The sequence below is a fragment of the Bos taurus genome, chromosome 9 (genome assembly GCF_002263795.3).
Source record: "Bos taurus isolate L1 Dominette 01449 registration number 42190680 breed Hereford chromosome 9, ARS-UCD2.0, whole genome shotgun sequence".
Classification (NCBI taxonomy): Eukaryota; Metazoa; Chordata; class Mammalia; order Artiodactyla; family Bovidae; genus Bos; species Bos taurus.
The window spans coordinates 58,795,672-58,811,892 of NC_037336.1; the positions used below are offsets into that span (position 1 = coordinate 58,795,672).

General features: G+C 36.3%; 1 long non-coding RNA gene across 4 annotated transcripts in view; it reads left to right on the forward strand.

Moving 5' to 3' along the window:
• Positions 1 to 16,221, forward strand: part of LOC101902249 (uncharacterized) — a 328,523-nt gene that overhangs the window by 295,832 nt on the left and 16,470 nt on the right. For all 4 annotated transcript variants that reach the window (XR_009495818.1, XR_009495817.1, XR_009495819.1 and 1 more), the window contains one exon: positions 4,624 to 4,709. This is a non-coding gene — a long non-coding RNA (uncharacterized lncRNA). The remainder of the gene's footprint in view (positions 1 to 4,623; positions 4,710 to 16,221) is intronic.

Consider the following 16,221-nt stretch of genomic DNA (forward strand, 5'->3'; position numbering starts at 1 on the left):
AAATGTAATAAGTGAATGAATGTGGTGGTGGAATACAACAGAATGGGAAAATTTAGAACTAGAAAATTGTTACCATCAATGAATGATAAGCTCCTTCAAGACAACAATTTTAATGTTGACATTGGAAAATTCTTTAAGCAAAGGAATCAGTGAATAGACAAATAGCTGAGTAATGTATGTGTCTATATGTGTATACATACATACCCGCGGGTGAATGCATTTATTAATAACTTATTGGGCTGCTTATTTGTACTTGAAAAGTTTACTAACTTTTGAGTAAGTATAGTGTAAGTGGGGAAAATGCCACAGGGCAAGGTGCAGGGCACCATAAGAAAAGCTGAGCAGATGGCAGGGGATATGGCTATGCTTCATTATGAAACAATTGTGTAACCTTCAGGCACTCTGGACCTTAAGTTCATTCTTTATAAAATGACTTAACTGACTTTAATCTCCAGGAGCTCTATTTTATCAATTCTAAAATGTACTTACCCACACACAAACACATTTTAACCTCTCTGAAATCAAGATGCATCTTACAATCAATGGCATTTTACATCCCTGTCAAGTGTAGTTGTGAGTGACATGAACAAAATAAAAATTTTCCCTTGATACCTTCTGGGAAGATCAAGAAAGCATGAATAGAAAAGAATTTTCTATTTCTATTTCTAAAAAAGCAAAGAATTTTAGCTTCACTGAAATATAGGGACTTAGAAGCATACAATTCTATAATTCTGAGCTATTTCTTTCATTACCCATTTCCTAAAATTTTAAATTAAAAAAAAAAACTTGTATAAAATAGCATTTCTTGCTTGGATCACTGACTAGATCCCTGTTAATTATTTTGTAGGACAAAATGCCTAAGATGTTTAGGCTTCTAACAAACATAGAAATCTTTACAGTGTGTTTTCATATGTGGCTAACCAAAATGCTATTCAAATATATATATTCATCTGAAGACATACTTTTCCAGTTGAAGAAATAGTCCTCAACCGGAATCCTCCAAATAAGAAGCTTTATTTCCCTACTCAATGTGATCAACATACACACTGTGAAAACTTAGAATTAAATGGTTTGCCACTTTTTATATCCTTTTATTACACTACGGTGGATTTTTATTTTTTATGGATCTAGCAGCATATATATATTCTAACCATCATTGTATATCTTGATAAATAAACACCATATTTACTGGTCCCTCCCCCCACCTCAGAAGCATTTGGGAGGCCTTTCACTGCTCATCATTTCTTTATTTATTTTTTAATTATTTTGTGTTTCAACATTCTGGTCACGGTCGATTTCAGTTAATTACCCTAGGAAACGATCTAGGGGAAAAAAGAAAAGAGAGAGAAGTAAATGTACCCATTCTCCCAGACACAGAATTTTATACCCAGAGTCAACATCTGAATGTATCTGTACATGCCACCCCACCTCCACAAGGACTTTCTTCATTGGGCTTTTTCATTGCTTTGTCTTAATAGTTAATGCTTTTCTATAAACCATATGGAATTCCCCCTCTTTGGTTAAAAATAGCACAATTTTTAATCTCCTCTTTATTCCTAGCATCAGTTTGTTTTAAAACATATTGATTTCATGTCAAATGTTCACTTATAACTGGCTTTTTGCTAATTTTTATTAGGCAGTGACTATTATTTAAACAGAGGTGTTTGCACTTACAGCCAACTTGAAGGCAGCATGAGCAGTGGAGATTGTGCATTAGGGAGAACAGCTGATGGATTACAAATCTCTGCTTTTCACCAACAGAAATGAATTTGAATCCATCAATTTTATTCCCTTCTGCCAAATTGAGGAAGTTCAGTTTATGCAGATCTGTCAAAATATTACATTAAACACCTAGATGAATGAGTTAAATTAATTTAATTTTGCAGCTTGCCTTGATTGGGTTAGGCTAGTTCTCTGCACAAAGCAAAAATTCCCAGGGAAATTGAGCCCCATTAGAGAAGCGTTCATGGCAGCGGCAGCTTTGCTCAGCTGAATGGTCAGACAAAGTGTTAGAAATCAGTGACCAGGGAAGGGAGGTGCCTGGACTTTCCCTGTGACATCGACGCCTGTCTTTTACTTAACACCTATCTGATGTCCCCGAAAGAAAGTAACCACAGCAGTGAATAAAATTAAGATGAAAAAAGGCCACTGAGCTTGCAATGCAGAGCAGATCAGTCAGGGCGACCAAAATGAAAGAGAAAAGGGAACAATAATCCTGCTGTGTGGTTATATAGCACCTTTCAAGGAAACAATGTGAGAATTCTCTATTTTTGCAGGCCAGCTCCCCAGAGGGCTTTGAAAGCAATTCAGGAGGGAAATAAAAGGATTGCAGAACAGATTTCAGGCTTGAATGATAAAATGGACATTCTGCAAGACAGATTTTACTGAATTGATAACTGGATGATTGAGGCTGTCACACATAAATAAATTGAAAAGGAGTAAAATCCAAAAGAAAGCAGAAAATTTTGAAAGGATATAAAAGTACAAAGAAAACCCAGTGACCTTGAAAGAAGGTCAGAGAACCAGCCTCTGTATTCAGAGACAGTCAAGAGGATTCAAACCTGGAAACCTAGAAGGCCACTGGTAGATATGATCAGGACTAAAATATGAAATCCATACTTTCTCAACCCACTGCAGCGCTAATACTGCACTGCTGGCAAGGGTGAAGCAGTTATCAAATCATGGAATAATTACACTGATTTAAGCAGTAGTCACTCTGTAGTCTAGTCTTCCTTTTTTATCTCTTCTTTTCTGGAAGGAGGGACCTATGAACAGACCACTATGGAGGGACCATCATGCAGGATCTGGAGATTTTCTCTGCTGGAGATTTTCCCAGGTGTCTCTTCTAGGAAACCCTGGGCCCTACAGGATATGCATCCCATGGGCTGCATCTCATTTCCAAAGGAGTAATAGAAAGATACTACCTTGGCCAGCTCTGTGGCTCACAACTTAGACCCTGGAGGAGCTATAAATGGATGATTAATTACAACAAGAGTCTCGGAAGGGAAAGGGTTCCACTGGAAGTCCTCTCTCCCCCTGCTGTTAGAAAATGTCCATCCAACTTACTCTCCAATCACTAGAGATACTGGTAAGTCATGGTTGGGTCATTCTTGTCTCATAAACAGTGAGGAAGAGAAGTTGGAGGATGCTGGCTGAGATGTCCAAACCAGCAGTTTGTCATGAGCAAGGAGATGTGCTCTGTATCATGTGTCTCCTTTCCATATGACTCGAAGTCTTGGGGTCACTTTCTTCCTGGAAGAAGTGGTCTCATTTCTTCCTGTGGAGAGGCTGTCTTGCTATGCGGCTAGCTTTTCCAGGAGGCAATCCATATATCCTTTCTCAGCAGTTGAAGACACCCGTGAGAAGGAAACTCAACAGTGTCCCCAAATAAATACAAAATAGACTTTCAGTCCCCTCACATCATTAGCTTCTCTCCTGCAAATTCGAAGATTGATGGATCAAAGTGCCTCATTATGTTTGCAGACATTAATGGCAAAGATTACTCTGTTTCACCTTGAGGCTGAGCCTGGTTGTCACATTGAGGGAAGAATGACGAGCAAATTTTTAGAACAGCTTTCTGGATAGAACTATCTGGTAGAAAGTAATGATTTGTTAGTGCTGGTGATACCTTACACTTTCCTTATAAATGTAGTCTATGGGCATCCTCGGAAACTGAATTTCGTCCTGTGATAGGAATGTACATACCTGTGTATGGGTATACATGGAGGTGTTCACGGACACACAGGTGGTCATTCTGGAGTTGAAATATAATGTTACTTAAGAATAATGAAATGATGACATTGCAGTGAACTGTCTCTGGCAAAACTTCAGCACTGACTACAGTGATGTCTATGTAGCCCAAATGAACAAAATATGATATTTAGGAAAAAAAAAAAAAACAAGGCGCTCAAAAGCAGACGCAGTCCAAATCTTAACCCTACCAGTGAGCTTGGCTAAACTGAATTCTGTCTTCACTCTGAAAGGAAGGTATTAATACCCACCTATCTAGGTTAATGGCGAGATTAAAAATTATGTAAATAGAGTGGCTTTCACACAGCAGGCATTCAATAAATCATAGTTACTATTATTACTAAGAAATAGCACAGTGTAGAACAAAGAGTAGGGGATTTCAAAAGAAAGCAACTGATTTGAAGTCCAATTTGATATGTATTAGCTGAGTAACTTTGGGATAAATTCTTAACAACTATGACACTCTGTTGCCTCACATGTCAAATGGGCATAATAATAATTTCTTAGGATTGCTGTAGGTAATAAAACAAGATGAGATAAGGAAAATGCCGACCTGGAATATAGTAACTGCTCAGAGAATGTGAATTCCCTTGGTCCCCTGCCATGTGACCAAATAGACCTACTTTTGCATAGGTTTGTTCTTCAACGATAAAAAATGAAAAGCATTTCTAACCAGATACCCAGAGAGTCTTCCGATAATTACTCCTAAAATAGCCATGGTATGCCATCAGAATATTTAATTACACAGAGAGTCATTTTGCGAATTAGAGCTTCCAGACTCCTCAGGAAATTTCTTTCACTTATCAATCTTTTTTTTTTTTTTTTTCTCTTTCTGCCTGCTGGTTTGTTCACCTCCTTCCAACTTTGATAAAGCATCTGCTCTGTTTAAGGTGTGACCTGAAAGCTGGAGTCCAAGGGAAGGGAAAACCTTTATCCAATTAATATACACTTCCCTTAAGGTAAGACCCTTCCCTTCCCTGCCTTATAAAGCCTATATAGTGCTATTCTCTGCCAATAACACCCTATTACTCTTCTTTCATCCATTTATTGCATTTCCATTGTCCTGTCCTGATACTGTGTTAAACCAAGCACTGATGCCAAAAGGGAGAGTGATTTTAGTGAAGGATTCCTGCCCAGAGATCCTTACAGCCCCTCTCTTGACAGTCTGGCCAGGGTAAAACACAATTTCACCAGCAGCTGCAGCAGTAGTTCACGGCCCTGTGAGAATGTGACAACTCACTCTTTCATTCAGAATGCCTCTCTGCTCTCAGCTTCTCTTAGATTTCAGTTTGCCTGCCTCTGGGACTCAGATGCTTTCATAAAATTGATGCAAACCCCTGGGAAATTTATTTGTCCTCTGATATCTTCCACGCTAATGCTCCCCTCCATTAGCTCAGATAATCAAGAGTTGACTATACATAGAACTGTGGGGGATTACAAAAGCACTTAAAATCTAATGAGAGTGGAAAACTGAAGGAATTTTTAAAAAAAAAGAGAGGGAGGGGAGCAGAAAGCAAGCTACAAATATCTCCATAAATCAACTTATAATGTCCCAGCAAAACACAAGAATTAAAGAGGATATGTGATAGAATAACTGGTATAAATGCCACTAAGACTGGGTCAGGGTCTCAGTGCCAACAGAGAATAGCAAGTCAGAATTTTATGAAAGTGGGTCAGGGTTTAAGAAAGAGGTTCTGTGGTACTCTGGGGGAACAAAGCCAGATGATTGTCATTCTAGTTGATTCTGATCCCTCTGAAGTTAGTTTCTTACTCAAAAACATGGTAAGTGTAACTCATATTGAGTCCATATGAAAATCAAGATACAAGGCAGGGCCAGTTGTCAATATTAATAGTAACCTAGCCATTGTGTATTATGGGCAGTTCCATCTAGGAAATGAAGTTGTAGTGCCAGTTCACAATGTAAATACACAGACCCATTAGTGTGGGTCCCTGGAAATGTAAGAATCACCCCACTGTTCTGGTGGTTCAATCTCATCAAAATATCTTACTAGCAGAGTGAAAGAAACCATAGGTCCACCAATATCGTGAAAGAGAAGGGATTTGGTAAATTCCAATTTCCCTTTTAATATCTGTTATATTTTATATAACAGGATAGGGCATTGGAGTGGTTCACTGCAAATGAAAATAATGGTGCCCATGACAGCAGTGGTTATATGACCACAGAATTAGCATGTTGTTCAGATTCCAGGTGAATTTTTGTGATAAGCGACTTCATAAATACTATTTTCTCCTTCCCCAGTCATGGATACCAGCCAGTTCACATTCATTGGGAGGGTTGTAAAGCACACCTTCATAACCCCTTTGGATCGTGCCAAAAAAGGATATATATGCTTATTTTTGTAAAGTCATTCACCTAAGATTTAGTGGAAGCAAACTTAATGCCTGATAAGCAGGTCCATCATTTCAGCAATGACCTATTTACTGGAATCACCAGGAGGTGATGAAGGCCCATATATGGAAGAGAACCATTTGCAACAAAATTCTCAGGCATTGGTGTTTCAATGGTAGAATTTTTGCCTGTCATTTTCAACAAAATCAAAGTGCTACTAACAACTGTCAACATCTGGTGATTCACTGCACAGAATGACAATATTCAGAAAAGATGAAAAAAAAAAAAAGAAGCTAATCTTAGATGAGGCACTTCACTTGTAAAGAGGAGGCACTAAAATTTTTAGATTCTCTGGATATAAGAAAATATAAATCTGAAAGATCTATCAGAGTCCTCATATGAAATTTAAAAAATGAATTTCTGTAGAAAGCTAATTCTATTGTCATAATCTCCTCCAAGATGGTTTAGGTAAATTCTTTCATTATCCAACCTCATGAGGCAAGATATGGCATTAAGTAAGAAAAGTAGGGTGATCTATCTGAGTTATCAGAGGGTGTTCATTGTATTTTTATGGACACAAGAAGATGTTTTTCTTAAATACAGGAGAATAGAGTATTCCTTCTGTTCTCTCATCCCTAAAAATATCATCAAGTTGTGGGAAGACCCAGAGGTTCCAATCCAGAGGAAAATATGTTTAAGTAGCATAGTCTACTTTGCCTGAGACTAAGATAATGGGGCAGGTAGAGATAATTACAGAGCATTTGGCAAGTATGCAATGAGTGTAGAGAAAGCAAAAATATACGCATTGTAAACGTGCTGCAGCGGGGGTATAGTCCCTTAACAAACATCACCCTGGAAGTCCAATGTTGTGCAAAGCGGCAAGTTTGTATTAGTCAAACTGATCCTCTTGGCAATGATTCCCACCCCCCACCCCCCAGAGTAGTCTTGTTGCATAGTATCACCAGGACACAGAATGACCTCCATAGCTAGCTGGCCATGTATGAGTATGTCCACTGGAGAAAGATTGAGAACACTTAAGCAACTGCTTTGGTGGGAAGAGGGTAAATAACTCCAATATCGTGATCTAGTGAAGTGAAGTTGCTCAGTCGTGTCTGACTCTTTGAGACCCCGTGGACTGTAGCCCACCGCCCATGGGATTCTCCAGGCAAGAATACTGGAGTGGGTTGCCATTTGCTTCTCCAGTATCATGATCTAAGGAATGCAAAATGCATTAGCACATACACTTCAGCAGCTTCAAGAGCCAAAGATAAACCATGCTGGGTCTGGAAGCAAAACACTGTATCTTCTCAGAGCACAAGATGTTGTTTTCCTGGGATTTTTTTTTTTCCACTAAATATGAGTTCCTTTTTATGTTTAAGAAGATACTGGTATAGAGTTGCGTGGTAATGAATAGCACTTTTTGTGTTCTTATTATTTTAAATGCTTCTGAATTCTTAATATTAAATTTTGATTTTGAGATAATTGTTGAGTCACGTGCAGCTGTAAGAAATGATGTAGATCCCTGCACCATTGCTTGGTTTTCTTCAATGATAACATCTTGCAAAAGGGTAGTAAAATATCAAACATAAAATAATGATATTGGTACAGTCAAGATACATAATATTTTCATTATCAAAAGGATCATTTTCTTTTCTTTGTTTTTTGGTCGTATTGTACAGCATGTGGGATCTTAGCTTCCTGACCAGGGATTGAACCCATGCCCCTGTACTGGAAACACAGTCTTAACCATTGGACCACTTTATCCCTTTATAACTTTATCCTTCACACCCCTGCTTCTCCTATCCTTGGCCCAGGCAACCATTATTCTGGTCTACATTTCTGCAATGACAACCTTTTAAGAATATTATAAAAATAGAATTATACAGCACATAATCTTTGAGGACTGGCTATTTATTTTCATTCATTCAACATAATTCTCTGAAAATTCATCTGTGTTGTTGCATGGATTAATATTTGTTCCATTTTATTTTTGAGTAGTGTCCCATGGTTCAGTTTAATCAACCACTGGACCTTTGAAAGACATCTGAATCATTTCCTTTTCTGGCTATCACTAATAATGCTTCTATGGAACACCTGTTTATAGGTCTTTGTGTGAACATACATTTTTATTTCTTTTAGAGTGAATATCCAGGAATGAAATTTCTGAGCAATATAACAATTGCATATTAAGTTTTGTAAGAAGCTGTCAAACTGTTTTACAGACTGGCCATTCCATTTTACACTGCCGGCAACAATGTATTAGGGATACAGCTTTTCTGTATCCTCATCAGTATTTTTTATTTTAACCATTCTTATAGGTGTATAGTAATATATTTATGGCTTTAATTTTCTTTCTCTAATGATTAATGATCTTCAATATCATCTCATGTGTTATTTGCCATCTGTATGCCCTCTTTGGTGAAATGTCTATTCATGCTTTTTGCCCATTTTCTAATGGCATTGTTCTTTTGAACTGAGTTTTGAAAATTCTTTATGTATTCTGATATCTATAGATAGGCTTCTCTGGTGATTCAGACAGTAAAGAATCCGCCTGCAATGCGAGAGACCTGGGTTCGATCCCTGGGTTGGGACTAATTTTCTGTCTAACAAGCACTTTGCAAATATTTTCTTCTGGTATTTAGCTTCCCTCTCCATCTTTTTAATAGAGTGTTTCATGGATCAAATGTTTTTAAATTTGATGACATCCAGTTTATCAATTTTTCATATAATGAATCATGCTTATTATACCAAGTCTAAGAATTCCTTATCTTCCCCTAGACTTACAGACTTTTTTCATCCTTTTACTTTTAATTTACCTATATTATAGTATTTGAAGACAGTGTTCTGTTGATAACATATAGCTAAATTTTCCCCCATTCTGCCAACCTCAGCTTTTAATTATATATTCAGATCATTTACATTTAAGGTAATTGTTGACATGTTATAGCTTAAGTCTGGCAATTTGTTATCTGTTTTATGAATACTACCTCTGCTTCTCATTCCACTGTTCTTTTTACTTACTTTCTCATTAGTTATTTTAACATTTCTTTAGCATTCCAGTTTGACTTAATAATACTATTCTTGAGTATTTCTAATTTTCTTAGTAGTTGGTTTAGGTATTATAATATACATACATAAAATCATAGTCTACTACAATTGATATTTTACCAAAATTTATTGTACCTAATCATCTTGAGAGAAATTCATCTGTGTCAGTCAATATTTAATTAGTATCATATCAAGCATTACATATCTAAGAATAGATATATACCCTTCAGATATTCAATATTCAAAATATATTCATCTAAAACCAGCAGAACTGGAATGAGAAATAGACAAATCTACGATTGTAGTTGGAGATTTCAACACCTCTCTCTGTCTCAGGAATTGATAGAATTAAGAGTAAATCAAAAAAGATATAAAAGACCTAACACTTTTTTTTTCTTAAGACCTAATACTTTCAATAAACTTGACCTTATTGGCAGAATACAGCATAAACCACATTTTTCTCAAGTACATGTGAAACATCAACATAGACTGTAGTCTGACCATAAGCAAAATCTTAACAAATTATAAAAACTATAAATAATGTAGAGTAAAAGTTCATAAAGGCATTAGATTAGGAATCAAAACAAAAATATCCCAGAAAATCTTTGAGTATTTAGAAACTAAATAACATATACTAAAATAATTCTAGGTCAAAAAGAAATATTCAAGGGAAATTAAGAAGTATTTTCAACTGAATTAAAATGAAAATACAAGCTATCAGAATTTCTGGGATACAGTTAAAACCACGCTTAGAAGAAAATGTGTACCATTAAATGCTTATTTTGGAAAATAAGTAAGGTTGACTGTAATCAACCTTAGCTTCAGAAACTAGAAAGAGAAGAAAAAATGAAACTCAAAGATAAAAGAAGAAATCAAATGATAATCTTAAGAGCAAGCATGAATACATTTTTTAAAATGAAAATAGAGAAAAGCAATGAAAACCAAACAGGTTTTATAATAATGTAAATAGAATTGATATCTATGTCCATAGATTCAGCAACTTAAGCAAATCAACCTACACCTTGAAAGATACAAACTACCACAATTCACCCAAGAAAGAAGAAACAGAATATCCTGACATCTATAAAAGAATTTAAGTTAATAATTAAAAATATTTCACCTAAGAAAACCTCTGGTCTGAATGCCATCACATGTGACTTCTATCAAGCACTTGGGAAATAAATACAACCACATCTACATGAACATTTCTAGAAAACAAAGAGAAGGGACTACTTTCTAAAAGTTCATTACTCTAATAACAAAACCAGAGAAAGACACTACAAGAAAACTATACACCAATATCCCTTATGAACATGGATGAAAAAATCCTCAATAAAATATTAGCAAATCAAATCTAGCAATATATAAAAAGATTAATAGATTACAAACAAGTAGAGTTCATTTGAAGAATGCAAGTCTGGTCCAGAATTAGAAAATCCATCAAAATAATTCACTAGATTAACAGACTAATGAAAAGTCACATAATCATGCCAATGACTGTAGAAAAAGGCTTTTGACAAAATCCAACGTTGATTCATGATTTAAAAAAGAAGCTCAGGAAACTAAAAAATCTCTGAATGTCTCCTTGACGTAATAGATGGATTTTATGTAAAATTGAAAGTTGTTATTATAGTACTTCAAGATGAAAGACAATACGTTCCCCATTAGACTGGAAATAATACAAAGATATCCTGTCTCACAATTCTATTCAACATTATATTGAAAGTCCTAGATAGTGGAATAAGAGATAGAAATAAGAAAAGACACACAGACTAGAAAGAGAGAAATATATCTGTATACACAAGTGACGTGTCTATGCATAAAATCCTAAAATGTCTTTAAAAATCTATGGCAAAACCAATACAATGTTGTAATTAGCTTCTAATTAAAATAAATAAATTTAATTAACAAAAATCTTCTAAATCTCATGAGTCAGTTTAAAAGGTTTCAGTTCAGTTCGTTCAGTTCAGTTGAGTCTCTCAGTCGTGTCCGACTCTTTGCGATCCCATGAATCACAGCAAGCCAGGCCTCCCTGTTCATCACAAACTCCTGGAGTTCACTCAAACTCATGCCCATTGAGTCGGTGATGCCATCCAGCCATCTCATCCTCTGTGTCCCCTTCTCCTCCTGCCCCCAATCCCTCCCAGTGTCAGAGTCTTTTCCAATGAGTCAACTCTTCGCATGAGGTGGCCAAAGTAATGGAGTTTCAGCATTAGCATCATTCCTTCCAAAGAACACCCAGGTTTACAAGATACCAAGTCAGCATAAAAAATCAATTATATTTTTATATAATATTGATGAATAATTGTAAATTAAAATATTAGTATACAGTAAAACTTATAACAGCACATAAAAATGATATGCTTAGGTATAAATCTAACAAAATATGTTTAGGATAAGTATGCTGAAAACTATAAAACATTGATGAAAGAAATGAAAGAATATTCAATAAATAGATACACAGTGTTCATGAATTTACAGAGAATATACAGTGTTCCTGAGTACTATTCAGGTATAAAATTATCTCCAAATTAAACTACACATTCAATTCAACCCAAATTAAACACCCAGGAGGCTTGTTTTTCAGATTGTAAATCTGAATCTAAAATGCATCTAAAATAATCTGCATCTAAAATACAGAACAATGAAAAAACCCTAAAAATCCAATTAATTTTGAAAATGAAGAACAGAAAAAAGAAGACTAGCACTACCTAATTCAAGATTTAATAGAAAGTTCCAGTAATCAAGATAGTGGTGATAAGTCACATAAGTCAATGGAACAGTGTCCAGACATACACCCCCAACATCATAATTAACTGATTTTTGAGAAAAGTGTAAATCAATTCAGTGAAGGAAACATAGTTTTTCAGCAACGGAGCTAGAAGAACTGTACATATGTATGTCCAAGGTAAATAATAAACCCACATGTTATTAACTCAAAATGTGTCATAGATCAGAATGTAAAACTACAAAATCATAAAGCTTCTGACAGAAAATACAGGAGAAAAATCTTTGTAATAGCTGCTACTGCTAAGTCACTTCAGTCGTGTCCGACTTGTGTGACCCCATGGACATTAGCCCACCAGGCTCTCCTGCCCCTGGGATTCTCCAGGCAAGAACACTGGAGTGGGTTGCCATTTCCTTCTCCAATGCATGAAAGTGAAAGAGTGAAAGTGAAGTCGCTCAGTCGTGTCCTACTCTTAGCGACCCCATGGACTGCAGCCCACCAGGCTCCTCCGTCCATAGGATTTTCCAGGCAAGAGTGCTGGAGTGGGGTGCCATTGCCTTCTCCATGCAATAGCAGGCTAGGCAACGTTTTTATATACTTTGCTGAGTGTTTAGATAAAAGATATTCTAGCAGAATGAGAAGGGAAGGCAAATGGAATACAAATGGCAACAGATGAACTCGACTGTATTACCTTGAGGTAAGTAGGGCAGACAAGAGCTAACCTAACCTAAGTTACTTTGGGAATCAACACTTTGACTGGAGACTGTAAATCAATAAAAAAGGACGACCCAGAGGGATGGTATGGGGAGGGAGGAGGGAGGAGGGTTCAGGATGGGGAACACATGTATGCCTGTGGCGGATTCATTTCAATATATGGCAGAACCAATACAATATTGTAAAGTTTAAAAATAAAATTTAAAAAAAGAACATATTTTACTATATTTATCAGATTTGTTTCTCCTAGGGGTATTTTGGGTCAGCAATTTTGAAACTAATTTTTGTGCATACAGGTTTGAAAAAATAAGCGAGCATATTGTAGATAATGAAAGTACGTTATATATATATATATATATATATATATATATATATATATATCAGACAAAAAAGTTACAATTGAGGAATATAGGAAGGACAGAGTAAACTTGTGGTCTTGGATTAGAATCAGAGGTCTATTAGGAACCCAGTTTTATACCATACATGCTGACAGATACAGAAATAATTAAAGGTGTGTGTGTCTCAGGTGGCTCAGTAGTAAAAAATCTGCCTGCCAATGCAGGAGATGGCAGAGACACAGCTCTGGTCCCTGGGTTGGGAAGATCCCCTAGAGGAGGAAATGGCAACCCACTCCAGTATTCTTGACTGGGAAATCTCATGGACAGAGGAGACTTGCGGGCTATAGTCCATGGGATCATGAAGAGTCGGACACAGCTGAGCAACTGAGCACATGCACACACACACCTGTGTGTATAGCTGGGTTACTGTATATACATGCATTTCCAAATTTTATCCACTGACGGGATCCAGATGCAATGACGTTTTATTAGCAATGAGTGCTCCTTCTATCCAGATCTTGATTTCTAAATACCGTCATCTAATTAAAGGAATTTGAGATCTTTGAAAAAATTGTTGATTCCAGGACTGGAGCAAGAAAATGCACGATGAAACGGGACAATCTTGTCTTGGCATGAAGTAAAGAAGTAGTCAATTTTAAAGTTCTTTCAACAACCTGAAAGAGGTTTTCGACCAAAGCTGGACATTTTGAGAAATATAATTAACAAAGATAGCATTAGAGTGTGATCCGTCTACTATACTACTTTAGTTATGTCCAACACCTTCTGACCCTACGGACTGTAGCCTCCTGGGGGCCTCTGTCTATGGAATTCTCCTGGCAAGAACACTGGAGTGGCTTGCCGTGACCTGCAGGGGATCTTCCTGACCCAGGGACGGAACCTGAATCTCTTATATCTCCTGCATCAACAGGTGGGTTTTTTACCACTAGTGCCACTTGGAATGCAGGGTAAAATAAATACTAAGTATTTCGTACCTATATAAATGAATATTGGAACACGTGAATAAATAACAGGGGAAGTAGCAGCTCTTCCTTACAGAATATTTTGGGTTAATAAATATGGAAAGAACAAAGGAAATGGAAAATCACCATTACAAAAATCACAGTAAAAATTGTTGCAAGTAAGCTTGAAAGATGAATGCTAAAAGTAGTGGGCAAAAATTAGACAAAAGGGTATTTTTCAGTCTTAAATTATCTTCCCCAGGATATTTATTAATTCAAAAGGAGAAAATAGTATTATGGTGAAGAAGCACAGCTGACACCACATTAACCGGGTGATAAAGGCGAAATGAGAAATATTAACTTTGTGTACCCTTCACGTATGCTCTGTAAGTGTATGAATGATACACTTACGAGAACACACCATTTCTGTGGCATTCTTGCCAAAACTGCATACCCTTAATCTAATTATGAGAAAAGATTGCCCAAATAAAGACTATAAGGCATTCTGCAAAATAATTAACCAGAATTATTCAAAAGCATCACAATCATGAAAGGCAGGAAAGACCATGGAGCTTTCACAGATTGGAAAAGACAAAGAAGATCTGAAAGTAAATGCAATGTGGTATCTCGACTTGGATCCTGAAATAGAAGTACATTAGTAGTAAAATGATGAAATGCAAATAAAATCCATAACTTAGCTGGGTATTGTATCAAAGTTAATTTCTTACTTTTGAAAATTATACTAATAGTACACAAGACGTTGGGAAGCTGGATGAAATATATATATCACAATTTTCTGAATTAATTTTGCAGTTCTGCTCTAAGCCTAAAATTATTTCAAAATAAAAATTTTAAAGTTATATATTAAATTCTTCTTATAATGTCAGCATAATACTGTTATTTCACATAACACTTGTTCTCAGACTCCTTTCTTGATCCCTAGAACAGGACACTATTTTTCTTTCCCTTGGGATACTACAAGAAAAATCCTATGAAAGTGGTTGTCACAGGTAGAGTGATGATGATATTTCTATGTGAAAGAATTACTCAGTCCATTTCTTCAAGCTCAAAATGGCATTGGTTGAGTACCTTTACAGTAAAAATAAGAAAATAATTTGTCTGTTTCTCTCTGACTTCCCCAACTTTCTCGTAAAATGGATTCTATGTAAAAGACCATGCCACCTGTGGGAGGAAAATCTGATTTATCCTGTGTTCTATAAGATCACATGTGGCACAAGTTAGAATGAAAGTTAGAGTTCAGGTCCAGGGTCACAGAACTAGTGAGTGGCAGTGCTGTGGTTTACTGAGCACCCCGGCCCAAGGCTTTTTCATGCATCCTTCATTGCATCCCATTTTGTATATTTTATACAGCATGTTAAGGGTTTCAGTTGGATTGTTTTAATGAAAGCAATAATATTTGTAATTAATTTTAAATCTAGTAATTGAAGAACAAGGGAAATGGTCTTTCAGTGAAATTTCTTTGCATGATATCTCAGATGGTTTTGTCATCACCGGTTTCACTGAGAACATCACCCTGTTGGAAACGGCGATCTGCATAGATGAAGCACCTTTCAACCTGAGTAATTACCTCCCAGGGCTATAAACCCTCTGTGTCCAACACATAACCAAGCCTTGTCATTAAAATATAAATTACCTTTCCCTTTTAGATCTATTTTAAAAGAGAATTGCAGACCTGACAGCTGACAGGGAGGCAGGGGGTAGAAGAAATCAGAGTAGAGAAGAATGTTGGCCTGGAAAGAAGCTTCACCTCCCCTGAAAATGAGCTCTGCTTTGAGGCTTGGCTTAGGAAAATTTGGGGGATTAAATCAATAGATGGGGCTGGAACGAGGAAATCAAGAAACAATTAAAATAACAGCTGCTTCCCATCCTTTCCACTCTTTGGCTTTTTCTTATCCGCTCTTGATGATGAGTTTTGTAGCCCTAGTTGGCTACAGAGCAGAACAAACTAAAACAGTCACCATGGATTTTTTTTCTTCCAAAACATTTTTCAGTACAAATAACTTTAGGATCCACACATCTCAAACATTAAATTAACAATCTTTTGTCCTCTGCTGCCACCAAGATCCCCCAGTTGTATAGAAATGAGGATTGGAAAATATTACAGGTGGACCTCTCAGGCAACTTGAACTTCTGAAAAACAGTAGCTACAACAGATGTTTCTTTCATATGATCTGTGTTTGATCTCCTAAAAAATATTCACTACCATTGGCAAAGGGTAAGAAAATGTGTATAATTCAAGGGGAAAACATAGAAAACAAAGGAAATATCCCATGATACCCTACAACAATTGCTAGAAATTTCACTGATCAAAAT